Raw genomic sequence first — 16,774 nt, forward strand, 5'->3', positions numbered from 1 at the left:
TTTCATCTTCCACAAAGCTTTCACTACCTCTTCTCTGTTTACCAAATCATTCTCCCAAAACCTCTCACTTCACACACCATCTCAACCAAAACACCCTATGTCTGCCACTCTATCATCAAACACATTCAACAAACCTTCAAAATACTCACTCCATCTCCCTCTCACTTCACCATTACTTGTTATTACCTCCCCATTTGCCCCCTTCACCGATTTTCCCATTTGTTCTCTTGTCTTATGCACTTTATTTACCTCCTTCCAAAATTTAATGATACCCTCTCACCCCAACTTTCATTTGCCCTCTTTTTCAGTTCCTGCACCTTTCTCTTGACCTCTTGCCTCTTTCTTTTATACATCTCTCAGTCATTTGCTCTAGTTCCAAGCAAAAATTGCCCAAAAGCCTCTCTCTTTTCTTTCACTAACAATCTTACTTCTTCATCTCACCACTCACTACCCTTTCTAATCTGCACACCTCTCACCTTTCTCATGCCACAAGCATCTTTCGTGCAAGCAATCACTGCTTCCCTAAATACATCCCATTCCTCCCCCACTTCCTTTATGTCATTTGCTCTCACCTTCTTCCATTCTGCACTCAATCTCTCCTGGTACTTCCTCACACAAGTCTCCTTTCCAAGCTCACTTACTCTCACCATTCTCTTCACCCTAACATTCTCTCTTCTTTTCTGAAAACCTCAACATATCTTCATCTTCACCTCCACAAGATAATGATCAGACATCCCTCAAGTTGGTCCTCTCAGCACATTAACATCCAAAAGCCTCTCTCACACACTTATCAATTAACACGTAATCCAATTATGCTCTAAAGGCCATGTCTCCTACTTACATACATATACCTATGTATATCTCTCTTTTTAAAACAGGTATTCCCAATCACCAGTCCTTTTTCTGTACACAAATTTACAAGCTCTTCACCATTTCCATTTACAACACTGAACACCCCATGTACACCAATTATACCCTCAACTGCCACATTACTCAGACTTAAGGTATTTGGGTCGGAGGTGTATGCAAAGTAAGAGAAGCATGGAAAGCAATTTGGTGAAAAGAGAAGAGATGTTGAAAGCCTTGTGTGAGATGAAACATGGCACAGCAGCCAGAGTGGACTGTACTGCAGCTAAATTTCTCAAGAAATGGGGTGTGTTGATTAATCAGTTGAGATTTTCATATGAGGTGCCTGAGGATTGACAAAATAAAGTAAAGTGCCACTGTATAAAAGCAAGGGGAACAAAGGCATGTAGAAGTTGCTAGGAAGCCACTGACCAGGGAGGTATATTACTGGGATATCCCACCTGGGTATCAGGAAGGTTAGTGACAGATGCGTAGTTAGCCAGTACTTCAGTGGTTGTTATAATGCACTCCTTTGACCCAGGTAGCTCCCTTTTCTTTCTGTTTCACCCACACATGGACTGCTGGTATTCTGTCAACAAACATATAATCTCTCCTTGTCAGACATAACACTTCACAACACTTAACTCATACAACTCATTCTTTTTTAACCATTGATTTTCCAGCACTGAACATTATGCACTAGCCCTTGCCCTATCCTTGCCTTTTCACAAAATGGTAGGAGCAATATACAGAGATAGTATTAGGAACATTACTCTGGCAAATTAAGTAGAAACATTAAGTAAGAGGTGTAGGTAGGAACATTTGGTAGAAGTAGAAGGTAGGAACACTAGGCAGGAACAATAGGTAGAAACTTTAGGTAGAAGTTGTTAGGAACATTGGGTAAGAGCCTCAGGAAACAATGTGCCAGAGTTACCCACTGCCAGTAGCTAAGAAGTGATACTGGAGTGCACCAGTTAAGGTGACTTTTTGCCATGGCCATCTCCTTGAGAATGATCAACGAATGGGCATCAGAGATACAGATAGGTATAAATAAGGGCAACTAACTAAAGAGGTATAAATCTATTGAGCCCTGGTAGTACCAGGTGATAGCGGTGAGTGAAAGAATGTACAGAGCATCACACTGGGGAGGATCCATGAGGTTTCAGGAGTGCTGAGAGGATGTGTGGATCATGTGTTTGCTTTGGAGAGTGCACAAGAAACACTTAAGAGAAAAGAAGGATTTCTCTGGGGCATTTCTGGACCTGAGGAAAGCACAAGATGGAATTAATAAAAATATATGGTGATACACAAAAGCTATAAGAAGCAGCAGGGCATTTCTGTGAAGAGTGAAAGGCTTGAGCAGAAGTAGGTAGAGAGAAGGGTGTGGTTCTAGGTGAAGGTGGGTCTGCAGTAGGGGGTCATCATAGCTGCTTAATTTATTTATGGATGGGGTGGTGAAGGAGGTAAATGCAAGGGTCTTGGAGAAAGAGGCAAGTATGCAGGAGGTGAAGTAGCCTGCAAAATGAGTGGATGGGTCTTTTTTTGTCTGTTTCTTGGTGCTACCTCACTGATGCGAGAAATGGCGATCAACTATGATGTATAGATAAATGTCAGTAATATGACACACACATCAACTTCTTATCAAATTATAGTATTTATCAGTAATATGATATACACACACACACGAACTTATTGATAAATACCATAATTTAATAAGAAATTGATGTGTGTGTCATATTACTGACATTTATCTATATATTTTACTTGATTGCTGTTTCCTGCATCAGTGAGGTACCACCAAGAAACAAACAAAGAAAGACCCATCCACTCATATACATACATAAATGCCCATACACATACATACACAGACGTATACATATATACACATGTACATATTTATACTTGTTTGCCTTCATCCATCCCTGGCACCACCCTACCCAACAAGGACAGCATTACTACCCCCTGCATCAGCTGTTAGCACCAATAAAACATACAAAAAAGGCCACATTCGTTCACACTCAGTCTCTAGCTGTCATGTGTAATGCATCGAAACCACAACTCCCTATCCACATCCAGGCCCCACAGTCCTTTCCATGTTTTGCTCCAGACATTTCACATGCCCTGGTTCAGCCTACTAATAGACAGCACGTTGATCCCAGTATACCACATCATTTCAATTCACTCTATTCCTTGCATGCCTCTCACCTTCCTGTATGTTCAGGCCTCAGTCACTCAAAATCTCTTCCACTCCATCCTTCCACCTCCAATTTGGTCTACCGCTTCTCCTTGTTCCCTCCACCTCTGAAACATTTATCCTCTTTGTCAACCTTTCCTCACTCATTCAATCCATGTCCAAACCTTTTCAACATACCCTCTTCTGCACTCTCAACAACAATTTTATTTCCGCACATCTCTCTTACCCTTTCATTACTTACTCAATCAAATCACCTCACACCAAATATTGTCCTCAAACATTTCATTTCCAACATATCCACCCTCCTCCATACAACCCTATCCATAGCCCATGCCTTGCAACCAAATAATATTGTTGGAACTACTATTCCTTCAAACATAACCATTTTTGCACTCCAAGATAACATTCTCTCTTTCCACACATTCTTAATAGCTCCCAGAACCTTCGCCCCCTCCCCCACCCTATGACTCACTTCCACTTCCAAGGTTCCACTTGCTGCTAAGTCCACTCCCAGATATCTAAAACACTTCACTTCCTCCAATTTTTCTCCACTTGAACTCACATCCCAACCTAATAAACTTGTTCTTATTCACATTCACTCTCAACTTTCTCCTTTCATACACTTTTCCAAACTCAGTCACCAATTTCTGCAGTTTCTCACTTAAATCAGCCACCAGAGCTGCATTATCAGAGAACAACAACTAACTCACTTCCCAGGCCCTCTCATCCCCAACATACTGCATACTTGCCCCTCTCTCTAAAACTTTTGCATTTACCTCCCTAACCACCCAATCCATAAACAAACATGGCGACACTACATACCCCTGCCACTGGGAACCAATCACTCTCTTCCCTTCCTACTCGTACTCATGCCTTACAACCTGGATAAAACCTTCTCACTGCTTCCAGCAGCTTACCTTCTATACTGTATACTCTTAAGACCTTCCACAAAGCATTTCTATCTCCATTGTCATATGCCTTCTCCAGATCCATAAATGCCACATACAAATCCATCTGTTTCTTTAAGTAGTTCTCACACATTCTTCAAAGCAAACACCTGATCCACACATCCTCTACCACTTCTGAAACCACACTGCTCTTGCACAATCTGATGCTCTGTACATGCCCTCACCCTCTCAATCAATACCCTTCCATACAATTTCCAAGGAATACTCAACAAACTTATGCCTCTGTAGTTTTAACACTCACCTTCAACCCCTTTGCCTTTGTACAATGGCACTATACATGCATTCCACCAATTCTCCGGCACTTCATTATGATCCATACATGAATATCCTTAACCAATCAACAACACAGTCACCCCCTTTCTTAATAATTCAACAGCAATAATTTAATAAGAAATTGATGTGAAAACAAGAAAGATACATGGAAAAACAAAACAGCATCAAAATTAATAATGATAATAATCAGGTATGTACAGCTGGCTGTGTGTGTCTCATTCATCTTTAAAGTACCAATAAGGGTCATCCCCTCGTACACAAAAGTATTAAGCTTTTCCTTGCTGATTGTGATACTAGTCACCCTGAGCTGCACTACCCTTTCTCACAGATATCAATAAGCTAGATAACAACAAAATTTTACATTTGAGGAGAAGCTTAAGATGTTCTATTAAGAAACTGCAATAAAAGATTTCACAAGTTTCCCAAGCTTCCATCTCTTCATTCAGGACAATCCAGGAGAAAATACCGATGTAAAATGCTTCATCTAATTGTTTACCCACCAAAATAAAGAAATGGACAGTAGGTTCCAGGACTTAAGATGGTTTTGTCAACTGTTCCACCTCATTGAAAATCTATAGATAAAGTGTACGAACTAACTTCATAAATGGTTATAAATGAAGTATTTACCACTTAAACTGCAACGTACCTCAATATGATTCCACTTATGCAATTGAGACTTGCCTCACATGAAATCAGATTTCTGCACAATTCTTTTGTATGGCACATCAGGTTTTGCATTCAGCCTCAAGAAGCTCACTTCAACACTCAATGATACCTGCACATAAAGGTAGATAAATAAGTGATTTTTTTTATTTTCATTCTTTTGCACACACATCTTAAACTTTATAAAAATAAAACAAACTTTTAAGAAGTTTATATTTTCAAGTTTTTTTTGTCAATACCACCAGCATTGAACAATGGCAGGCAAATTATTTACTTTTTCATCTTTTATTTCTCTGCAAGCATATTTTGATTTTCAGTAAATTGTAATATGTTTTGAGGGACTTATTTTTTTGTGTTCTTTGTGCACAAGACAGTAACAGTAAACAAGTTTTTAGAGGCAGTCACAGTATATGGGTTAGAAAATCTACCAACTGACTTGCAGTAAGACATAACTAGAGGGCATGTTCCAAGGAAAAATCTAGAGAAAAGTCTGGAGAATGCTTCTAGATGACAAAAACCCTCCTCTAGTATTCTGAGACAAAAATATTCTAGCTATATCCTTTTGGGTCCATCCACACATAACTTGCAACAAGTTCATAAAGAATAAAGGCAGGACCCAACTTACTAACATCAACCTGGACCATCTCCTTCAGTTTGCCTTTTTCAAAATGACCACCAAATGTTAACAGAATAACACAGAAATATAAGTTCAGCTCGTCCACATAAAAAGAGAATTAAGATGTGATATAGATGTTTTTTAAAAATCATGCATTTAGCTTTTATAATAATTCTTCATATACAGTTCAAATATCAAATACCTTTTTGAAAAATAAATCAATTAATCAATAAGGTATCTTTTAAATTGTACACATGGCCTGATCAAAATTTCCCCAATATCCCAACGTACATTCACTATTTTTCTGGTGAACACTCTTTTTGGAGTTGAATGACATGGCCCTTACTCTCTCTGGACTTAATTCTAACAACCAAGAAATGTGAAGCATCCAGGGTAAATCTTGAAAAGATGTGTGGGGCCTGGTTGTTGATATAAAGCTGTGGTTTCAGTGCATTAATCATGACAGCTAAAGAATGGATGTAAGCGGATGCAGCCTTTCTTTGTCTATCCCAGTCGCTATCTTGCTAACATGGGAAACAGCGGTTAAGAAAAAATCTTGCATCATCCCCATAGCTTCTGTGTCCTTACAAGAATTTTATGTTATTACAGAAATGAAAGTCTGGGAGCTATCCAAACCAACCTGACCCACAAAAGCCTCCAAAGGAAGGTTTCATTTCTTCCCAGGTTTTATTTTCTCATACCCTTGCCTCTGACCCATTATGTCCTAAAACACACTCTTGTACCCTTACCTCAAGCTATTTTGTCCCAAAACACATTCTCATACCCTTGCCTCTGGCCCTTATGTCCCAAAATACATTCTCATACCCCAACCTCTGAACCCTTATGTCCCAGAACACATTTTCATACCCTTACCTCCAGCTCTTATGTTCCAACACACTTTCTCATACCCTTGCCTCTAGCCCTTATGTCCTAACACACTTTCTCATACTCGTCTCCAGCCCTTAAGACCCAAAACATTTTCTCATCCTTGCCTCCAGCCCTTATGTCCCAAAACATTTTCTCATACCCTTGCCTCTGGCCCTTATGTCCCAAAATACTTTCTCATACCCATGCCTCTAGCACTTATGCCCTAATACTTTCTCATGTCTTTGTCTCTAACCCTTGTTCAAACACATTTACTCATACCCTTGCCCCAAACCCTTAAGACCCAACACATTTTCTCATACCCTTGCCTCTAACCCTTCTATCTTAATGCTTTCTAATACCCTTGCCTCTAACTATTATGTCCTGACACACTTTCTCATACTTCTGCCTCTAGCCTTGTGTTCTAATACTTTCTCATACCCTTGCCTCTTACCCTCATGTCCTAACATACTTTCTCATACTTTTGCCTCTAAGCCTTATATCCTAACTCACTTTATCATACCCTTTCCTTTAGTACTTATGTCCTTAAAACTTTCTCATACCCGTGCCTTTAGCCCAATTATCCTAACATTTTGTCATATCCCTGCCTTCAGCCTTAATGTCCCCAAACACTTTCTCATACACATGCCTCTAACCCTTATGTAGGATCCTAATACATTCTCATATCCTGGCCTCTAGCCCTTGTCCTAATACATTTTCTTGTACTCCTGCCTCTAGCCCTTATGTCCTGATATTTTCTCATACCTTGCCCCTAGCCCTTATTTCTTTACATATTTTTTCATATCCTTGCCTCTAACTCTAACCATGACAAAAGGAAGAGCTACTAGTAGAACCTCCTTAAACAAGTATTCCCTGAATCAGTACCACTTAATAACCAGCATCATTCATGAACCAACATTGCTAAAATATATTTGAATTTACTCTGAAAAATATAAAAAAATTAGAAAAATATATTTCTTTTTGGAACATTTGTGTATTTCCATAAGTATAGAAAAAAACCTATGAGAGTAGTATACTTTCCATACATCAGTTTTAAAAATACTGCAATGAGGTAGGTGGGCAGATGTACTACATATCTTTTTTTTTTCTTAGGAATGCATACCTACACATACATTCTCACTTTAATCAGGAAGATTGTGCCAGTAATATGGAAAGTATGAATGAAAAAAAATTAGGGGATGAGTGACTGGAACCACTGAAAAATGCCATTCCAACATTCAAGAAATGGTGGCCAGAAAGAACTTACCTGTGAGTGCTTATGATGAAATTTTGCCAAAATGCAAGGCTAACATGTAGTGCTCAATGAATGGAAAAATAGTTATGAAGAATGAGTTATGTAAGTTAAGGGTTATCAACTATTGTTAAAGAGTTGGAGAGACTGCGTGTCTCTGGACTTTAAGCCAACAGCCCACATGTGGGTGAAGCAGAAAGAAAAGACAGCTACCTGGGCCAAAGGAGTGACACTTGACAGACATTGAAGTGCTGGCACTCTGTATGGCTGTAACCAACCCTCCCTATTTACAGAAGGAGGTACTAGTGATACACATTCTTAATCAGTGGCTAGCAACCAATGACAAGGAGGTATATTACTGATACAACCCACCATGGAATTGTGAGGGTTACTGACATCTGTGCAGTGAGAAAGCACTTCACTGATTGTCAAGTGTCACAAAGTTCGTTCAGGTAGCTGCCTTTCCTTTCTGCCTCACTTACATGTGGACTGTTGGCTTTCAGTTCACAAACATACAAGCTCTTCACCTCATACATAACACTGCATAGCAAATAACTTGAACAACTTATTCTTTGTAATCCTTTATTTTCCTGCGGAGCAAAATGTAATAGCCCTGTCTTTTTGGAAAAAATCTTGTAAGTATTTATGCCCACAATACCCAGAAAGGCAAAACTATTGTTCAGTAGTTCCAACAACTTAACCTGTCATTTTCCATATAATATTGTTCAGCAGTTCCAACAACTTAACCTGTCATTTTCCCATTTTGGGTGATTGTGACAGCCAAGGAGGAAGGCAGTGATGGTGGTGGTGAGGGATGGTATGGTGGGCAGTGTTAGAGGACATGGTAGGAGTGATTGAATGAGGGCCTGAATATGCTTGCTCATTCTAAAACTAACTACAAAAAAGGTGAGTGATGACATATTGCATCATGCCAAAGCAATACCTGTGCACTCTCTTTTATGTACTATTGTTAATGACCAAGCAGGCCTAGAGAAGGTGGGGAAAGATCGCTGCTGAAGAGCCTAGCCCTGAGCCTGTGGTCCTCTTTTTTCAAAGCCCACTTGATTCTAATTCAAATATAAAGCAAAAACTCTCATCCTCATTTTGTTTTTGTTACATAACACACTACATGCATTATGCTTTCTTTATGAGCTTGTTGCTGTCCTGATTGTTAGAGGTTTTCTCTTCATAATTTCTTTAAAAAGTTAAAAAGGGAAAGAAAAAGGTTACTTAAGAACACTGCCAGGACCATATTTCAGAAGAGGGAGTGGGGAAAAGCTGGTGTAGTTGTATACCTCAGGGTCTGCACTCGCTCTCCATGCCACTGTGACTGAGACGTGCACTATTTTTTCCAATTAAGACATTTGAAATAACATCACACAGGATTTCAAACAATGGCAGGAAGCTTCAAAGTATCACATAATGGTGGAATTAGTCCTTTACACATCATTAGAGGGTAATGGGAGTAGCTTAAGGGTAAGTCCTCACACAGTGATTAGAACACAAGCTCTAATGCAGAAGCAATCCATTCACCCGGCCTTAGTCTTCACTTTGTCTATCTATCTATCTACATCTATGATGCCTGTTCCCTCCAGAAACTCCCATCAAGGGGTGGCCATGGCAAAAGTCTCCACTTGTTCCTGACCTCACATGCCTCCCTCACTTATACAATTCTATGCATTCTTCCTCTGCTTCTCTCCTTCTAGTATTCCTCCACCATATTTGCCCATGTCACTGGTGGTCTTACACTCACATCAACCCCTTTGATTGTACTATCACACACTCTCCTTGTAAACTCCCAAATCTTGCATTCTTTCCACGAGTGCAAACCACCTCAAAGTATCATGTTTCACCCATTCTATCACCATAATTCATTCCCTTTGCATTTCTTGCCATACCACATCTCTCATACACCCTTTCAATTCTTCCTGAATTCCATTTAGTCACACCACATGCTCTGCTCAAATAGCTTATTTCCACATCCTGGATTCTTGACCTCTGAGCCTCATTTCACATCCATGTCTTGACTGCATAGGTCAGGGTTGGGAGGACTATGCTGTCCCTTAATCCTCTCTTCACTTTCATACTTACACCTTTACCCTTCAATATTCTATTAAGGGATCCAATGACTCTTCTACCCTGTACTGCTCTCTCCCTTATCTCTCCTTCTATATCATCACACTTACCCAAGGCAGCTCCCAGATACTTAAATTCCCTCACATTTTCCAGTCTTTTTCCCCTCCATATCCACAGCACAATGTAGTATAATTTCTTCTTTCACTCACTATGGTTTTACAAAATCTATACTTTCACTCCATTTCCTTTGACCTGCAGAAAATGTTTGATGTCATCTCCCTATATGATCCATGTGTTGAAACCCACCAACAAGAGTATCCATCAAACTCACTGCAGACATGTACAAAGCCTGACTGGTATCTTCACTAACTTGTGATACAAGAACCATACATCAATGTAATGCAGGGGGGGGGATATGTTACTGCAAGTTTTCTTTGGCTTCCAATGATTTCACTTCAGTTTTGACTGTAAAAGCTGTTGACTGTTTGGTCTTTTTGTCTCTAAAGTCTCAACTGGCACATGCAAGGCTCCAATGCTCATGTAATTTTTGCCATACAGTAAGATTTATTATTGGCACCATGCCACATGATAAACTCATTACTTTTGGCATCAGTACTTCCTACTCTAGCAAAAGATGCATTTTCCTGTGACCAGCATACAATGCGCTACACTTAGCAGCAGTGCCTCCCATTCTAGGAAATGATACATCATTCCTTGCACTGTCTCCTTTTCTCGTAGAATATGAGTCATACTCCTGACGTTATAAACACTACTTCTGGCATTACCAACTTCCACTCTAGTATAAAGAAGCACAAGCATCTTCTGACAGCATCTTCTAAGAGTGTTCCCCACTCTTGCATATAATGCATCACTGGCACCAGTGCCTCCCATTCTAGGAAGATATACAATACTCTTCACATTATCACCTACTATAACATATGACTCATTACACTACTCCTGTCATGTCATAGACATTACTTCTGGCATTAATAACTTCCACTACAATAAATAAAAAAGTACCAGCATCTTCTGACATAGCCTAAGAAGCATTATTCCCAGCACCAGTAATGTCTGACACATGATGCTCTACTCCAGGCACCAGTACTTTGACACTGCATACAATACATTCCTCCTGGCAACACAACTCTCAGTTTGTTCCTGTACCCACCCTTTGCATTTCTGGACCATTTCACTTATTCTCTTTACATGTCTATTGGCACCTTAAAGCCCTGGACAGTCACAAATTCTTTCAAAGGCTTAAGTCTACCTGATATTCTAAAAATCTTACTTATACAATATTTCACCAGGTTTACTCATCCCACTACTTATCTTATGGAAAATATCATCCCCTGATACTCTAAGTTCCCTTAACTACCTATGTAGATATTCCTTATCCCTTGTGTCACTTACAATACAGATGAAAATTTACTGCAATAACTGAGATTCCTACAAATATGTACCTGATGTGCAAACAAATCAGGTTCTAAATATCCACTTGAAACTTTGACTAAGCCCAGCTGAAGCTCAAGAAAAATTCTTAACCTGTCCCTTGGTGAAGAATGTATTTACAAATGTTAATGAAAGAATTATAAAAATGAAAAATATGATTTTTTTCATTTGACGGATAATCCTCATCAGATTGGTAATATTTTAGAATATGGTAGTGCATTTTCTGGATTATAGTATGTAAATAAATTAGCACCAATAGATTCCTTTCATTGTGTGAAGCTGATATGAAGTACAGGGTTTTATGTCTAGCACAATTACCTCCATCAATTACAAGTTCTCATAAAGTGGATAGGACTCTGAAGCACAGATAAATCAGACAAACTGCAGGGTAAAAATGCCAACAATGAACAGTTGAAAATGTAATGAATGAATCCATAACACTCACTCAAATCTAGCAAATATAAATGAAAAGGAAGGAAGCCTATGGAACCTCAACATGATTTTATAATGTCCCCATGCATAGCATGACATGAGCCTGGCTGTTATTCAGATTCCATAGCTTTATCAGTTTTGAAGTCAATTTACAAATTGAATGAACCTGTAATACAACATGAAAACTTGTAGGAAGGGTCTAGAAATACATGATTTCCTTTATAAGTGATGCATTCCACTGAATGCTGCCATATGTAGTAACCTCTGAATCTGAATGAACCTGAGTTTTGCAAATATGTTCGGCGAGGTCAGATGCCTATAATGGTATCGGGTTCAAATTCATTCTAATTAGATGTCCCACAGAAGAGGTATATTCCTGTACCTCTATAGACATCTCAACTGACTGTAACCTTCTGAATGAAATGATCATGGCACAGTTGAATGAAGTATATGTTTTGATAACAATAAAACTTCAACAATAAAAGAGCCCACAAGGCATATGTAGCATTACAATAGGCAGGTTATCTTTATGTTTTCATTTTCACAGGTACTTTACTTATTTATTATCTAACCCCATATTTTTCCTCTTCCTCATCAGCTTTCCTTTCCACCAACAAGTAAAAAAGGAAAATACCACTTTTATATCATTCTTTATAGTAGCAATAATGATTCCATAATAATGGAACACACAAAATACAAGTAGAATATGCACATCTCACTTATGAAAATTTATCTTAAGATCAGAATTAACTTAGTAAGATAATGAGCACGTAAGGGATATGATGGAAGTACTAGTCGATACAGCTGATGTTGAGTTTACAACAAAAAGACTGGGTAAGAAAATCATGGAATTACAACATATACAAATCTGGATGGAGAGCTTTATACCACTTTACAAGGCTTCAATTAGACTTCAATCATAGTATACAAATTGGGTCTGGGCTTAATACTTCAAGGGTGATAAAACTGCTCTAAAAAATGGATTTAATGATGTAACATACCAGCACTAAAAATTCTGAAGATTAAGAAGGGGTATGATTGAGATCTAAACCTTGAACAAGAAATATGAACCATGAGCACCTGATTTCACTAATCTTCATAACAATGACACAAGAGGACACTTAGGGCAAAGCAGGAAAAATTCATTTGTACGCAGAGCATTAAATTACAGGAGTAACCCCCCCCCCCCCGAAGAGGTAGTAAATGCATGCATATATTCATGCCTTCAAATGGAGGATGGATAAACTTGGCAAATCATGCTATCTTCAGTGCTTCGAAAGCAAAAACCTCAGCCCGCAAAGGTGTCCTTGCACCCTTCCTATTCCTTACTCTTGTATCTGAGAATGACGCGAACACAAGCCACAGTTTCGTATCATCATTTGAAGATGGTGCAAGAATAAGCACGAAAATCACATTAACAGGTGTTGAGAGACTACAAAGAGGCATAAATGAAGACTTCAACTGGAAAAGAGACAACTTACTTTTCAATGGAGACAAGTTTTAACTCCTCCAGTATGGGGGAAATGAGGAAATCAACACCACTGAATACTAGACAGACACAGATGCTATCATAAGCCAACTGAATAATGTAAAAGACCTAGTAATAATAATGTTTAAAAATATAACCTTCTGCTAACAAAACAAAACAGTTGCCTTATGCAGATGGATGGAGGGCTGGATCCTATGGACTTTGACACAGAAGCAAAACTAATGATACTTTTCAAGGAACTCATTCTTAACAAACTGAATATTACTGCATTCCAACATCACCCAACAAGGCAGGTGAAAATGCAGAATTTGAAAATAAAAAAAGTTGAGATCTAATAGTCAATGTTAATGTGGTACTGGGACTCTGAAATCTCAGAGGCTACTCAGAGGCTATATTCCCTGGAGTGTAAACGTATATAGGTATAGTTCCGACTTATATTCAGATATGAACTCCTACTGGCACAACAGGCATGGGACTTTGTAAAAATACTACCTCTGAAATCTAAAAGGTGCAAATGCACGAAAAGGGAGAACACCTTAATCATCCAGGCCTGACTCATCAACACCATGCCATCTACCATCAGAAACTGCTTAAGATGCACAGTAGAAAAAAATCAAGAGCGTATTGGACAAGTACCTAAAAAGCGTACCAGACCAGCCAGGCTGAGGGGAATAAGTGGGCTAAGGGCTGTGGCTTCCAACAACTCGATCGACCTATGACCCAATCCAGCAGCCTGGGCCCGGGGATGTATTCACCAGAGATATTCAGCCTGTCATGTGTTAGATCTCTTGAAGGTTTCATCATGTATTCACCCGAGATATTAACCATGTCACGTGTTAGGCCTCCGAAGACTTCACCGGGTATTCACCCGAGATATTCACCATGTCACGTGTTAGGCCTCTAAAGTTTTCACTAAGTATCACGTGTTAGACCTCCGAAGACTTCACCAGGTATTCACCTGAGATATTCACCATGTCACGTGTTAGACCTCTGAAGTTTTCACTAGGTATTTACCCGATATTCTCAACCGTAGTAATATGTTAGAAGAGGACCCGTGAATGACCGAAGCTCCCAAACGCGTGATGTTTACATTTGGTCAGCTGACGCCTGAGGGACGCAGCAAGGGTTTTTTTTTTTTTTTTTGAAAATCCGCCAATAAACAAAACTCCAATTATTCACTTCCAAGATTCTTTCGCAAGGAACATCGTCTGACATTCCCATTACTAACGACAGAATACAAAAATCTTGAAAGTCCCACGATAACGCCAAACAGGAGTGCTTAAACACACAATACTTTCCTTAATAACATGTTCAGCCTGTAATCGTACGACAATTTTCCACTATAATCTCGCTGACCAGTACATTACACCTTGACAGTATGCTGTAGTAACACTCACAACTCACAATATTGCAACCATTTGTCACAGCTAATATCAAACACCAGTCCAAGAGTTAACTACAACCCAATGTAGGCCTTTCGCCAGGTTAAAGAGTGAGCGCAGATATAGGTGATAAGAGATTAATTAAATTCTATACATTCAAATAAACCAGTATTACTACATCTACATAGTCTCTGATTATCTCCCATTATTTCCCCTCTTTACATTCCCTATTCAATTTCTTACTTTTCCTCCTGAACACCCAAAAATGAGATATTTGCTACATGTCGCTCTGTCCACCGGAATCGCGGTCACCGTTCGTTAATCATAGCCAACAATTCACAGGTCTTCCTATGGCTTCGCTCATCTACACTCCATTTCTCAGTATTCACTAGCTTGTAGTAGATTCCTCACACTTTCAATTATATCCGATGCTGGCGATATACAAAGGGCAGAGGACAGTAGTACATTTAGAGACCAACCAAATTGCGATATTCGCGATTTACAAGGGACAGAGGACAGTTAATCCATTAAGACAGAAAACAAACTGCCAGTTTTTCTTTTTTTTTCGTGTTTTGTCAAGTCTCACAATGATTTTGTTAATGCTATACGTTTCAGCGGCGGACAAACGCTGGTTTTCACAAATTTCTGCCAAACGAATGGTTGTATCAGTATGATATTTCAGCACACCATCCTTAACACCCGGGCCTAATCTATGGCTGACATAACAAATTGCTATATGTGCTGTGTGAGGAGTTTACTGACTGATATTAAGCCTACGCCATATTTACACCATCCACTGTCTTTATTTGATTTTGTCGTATTCTAATTACGTACATCAATAATAGGTATGACAGTATGTATATACGTATTATACGTATCATACATTAGTAATAATATGCAATACAGTTATTGTGTGTGGACGTGAAAACTAGAGTGCATCGAACAACCATGAAAGCAACAGGTAGTCCCGTTGTTAATAACCGACGTGTCGACGGCGACCAGAAGGATGAAGTCAGTTTTGGTTTTGGACAACCAAACGAAATCGTTTATGGGTACTTCATGTGTTCTTTACGTTTTTAAATAAGAAATATATGCCTTGATATAATATCCACAGTCCCCCATATCCCCTCCCCCTCTCTCTGAGGTATGGGGTACCCCCATCCCGAGGCTACAACTCTAGCGACTGCCGAGGCGCGGTCATCATCAGCAACAATGTTGTCCTTCTTCCCCCGTGGATGCAGGACAGCGTTTGTTCTTCGTCTTGTCATGTTGTATAAACGTGAATGCACCCGCGGTAGAACGTACATAAGTTTGAATAGGTGCGTACACAATATATTCTGGTTCGAACATACATTATTACATTTATATACATATGAAATATGAAAGTAAAGCAGACTGTAATGTGTCGCAATGTCATATTAATTATCATAGTGAGGTGAGACGAAATGTGTAGCATAACATTAATTTTTATGCACACAGGCCTTACGAGCGAGTTGCGCACATCGTGGGCATGACTGTGTCAAGAGTGAGGGTCATAGTCAACACCACCACCACCACAGCCTCCCCTTCCACACCGGCACCACCACCACCACCTACATCGGCTGTTTGTGATTACTCGGTGCAATACGGCGCCACATCCACAAGAAGTTTTCGGAAAAACAACATTTAACACTGAGAGTTATATCAGCCGACCTGAAAACACATGGTATCCTCCCGGAGGATACCACTGACACAACAGTTTGATGGATCCTGCACACCATGGGATTTCAATACAGACTGTCACAGCGAAAGATGCAAGGAGGGAATCGCTGGACGTCGTGTGTCGTCGGAGTGACGCTCTCCGGGCTCTACAGCGCCACCGAGAGGAGGGAAGGAAGGTGGTACATGTGGATGAGACGTGGTTTACCACCAGGATGGGCCACAGTAGGGAGTAGGTAGATACCACACAGGCTCCAAGCAACACCACGTACAGTCGTCAGGTACCACCTGGTGAAGAGGAGCGATTTGTAGTGGTCGCAGGTGGCACGGACGAAGGCTTTGTTGACGGCTCATACCTGTGCTACCCAGCCAAGACCAACCAGGGTGATTACCATGGAAAAATGAATGCCGAACTGTTCCTGCGATGGCTAATAACGCAGCTCCTTCCTTCACTGCCAGAGCCATCGGTACTTGTGCTAGACAATGCACCATACCACAGCCAGCTGACGGAGGAGAGTCGATACCCTACCACAGCCACCAGGAAGGCAGACCTCATCAGGTGGCTGGAGCAA

At 39.9% G+C, this 16,774-nt stretch overlaps 1 protein-coding gene across 12 annotated transcripts in view; it reads right to left on the bottom strand.

Moving 5' to 3' along the window:
* The window catches only part of LOC139753364 (uncharacterized), a 45,436-nt gene that overhangs the window by 15,121 nt on the left and 13,541 nt on the right, over window positions 1-16,774 (bottom strand). For 4 of the 12 annotated variants that reach the window (XM_071669742.1, XM_071669741.1, XM_071669746.1 and 1 more), the window contains exon 2: window positions 4,928-5,056. The exons of 2 other annotated variants lie outside the window; for them this stretch is intronic. The gene's annotated coding sequence lies outside the window, so the exon portion shown is untranslated. Of the gene's footprint in view, window positions 1-1,307; window positions 1,436-4,927; window positions 5,057-13,758; window positions 14,053-14,080; window positions 14,102-14,136; window positions 14,246-16,228; window positions 16,252-16,774 lie in introns of those variants that run through there. 6 more of the 12 variants (XM_071669749.1, XM_071669747.1, XM_071669743.1 and 3 more) reach the window with 6 other exon arrangements.

This window comes from Panulirus ornatus, chromosome 14 (genome assembly GCF_036320965.1).
Source record: "Panulirus ornatus isolate Po-2019 chromosome 14, ASM3632096v1, whole genome shotgun sequence".
NCBI lineage: Eukaryota > Metazoa > Arthropoda > Malacostraca > Decapoda > Palinuridae > Panulirus > Panulirus ornatus.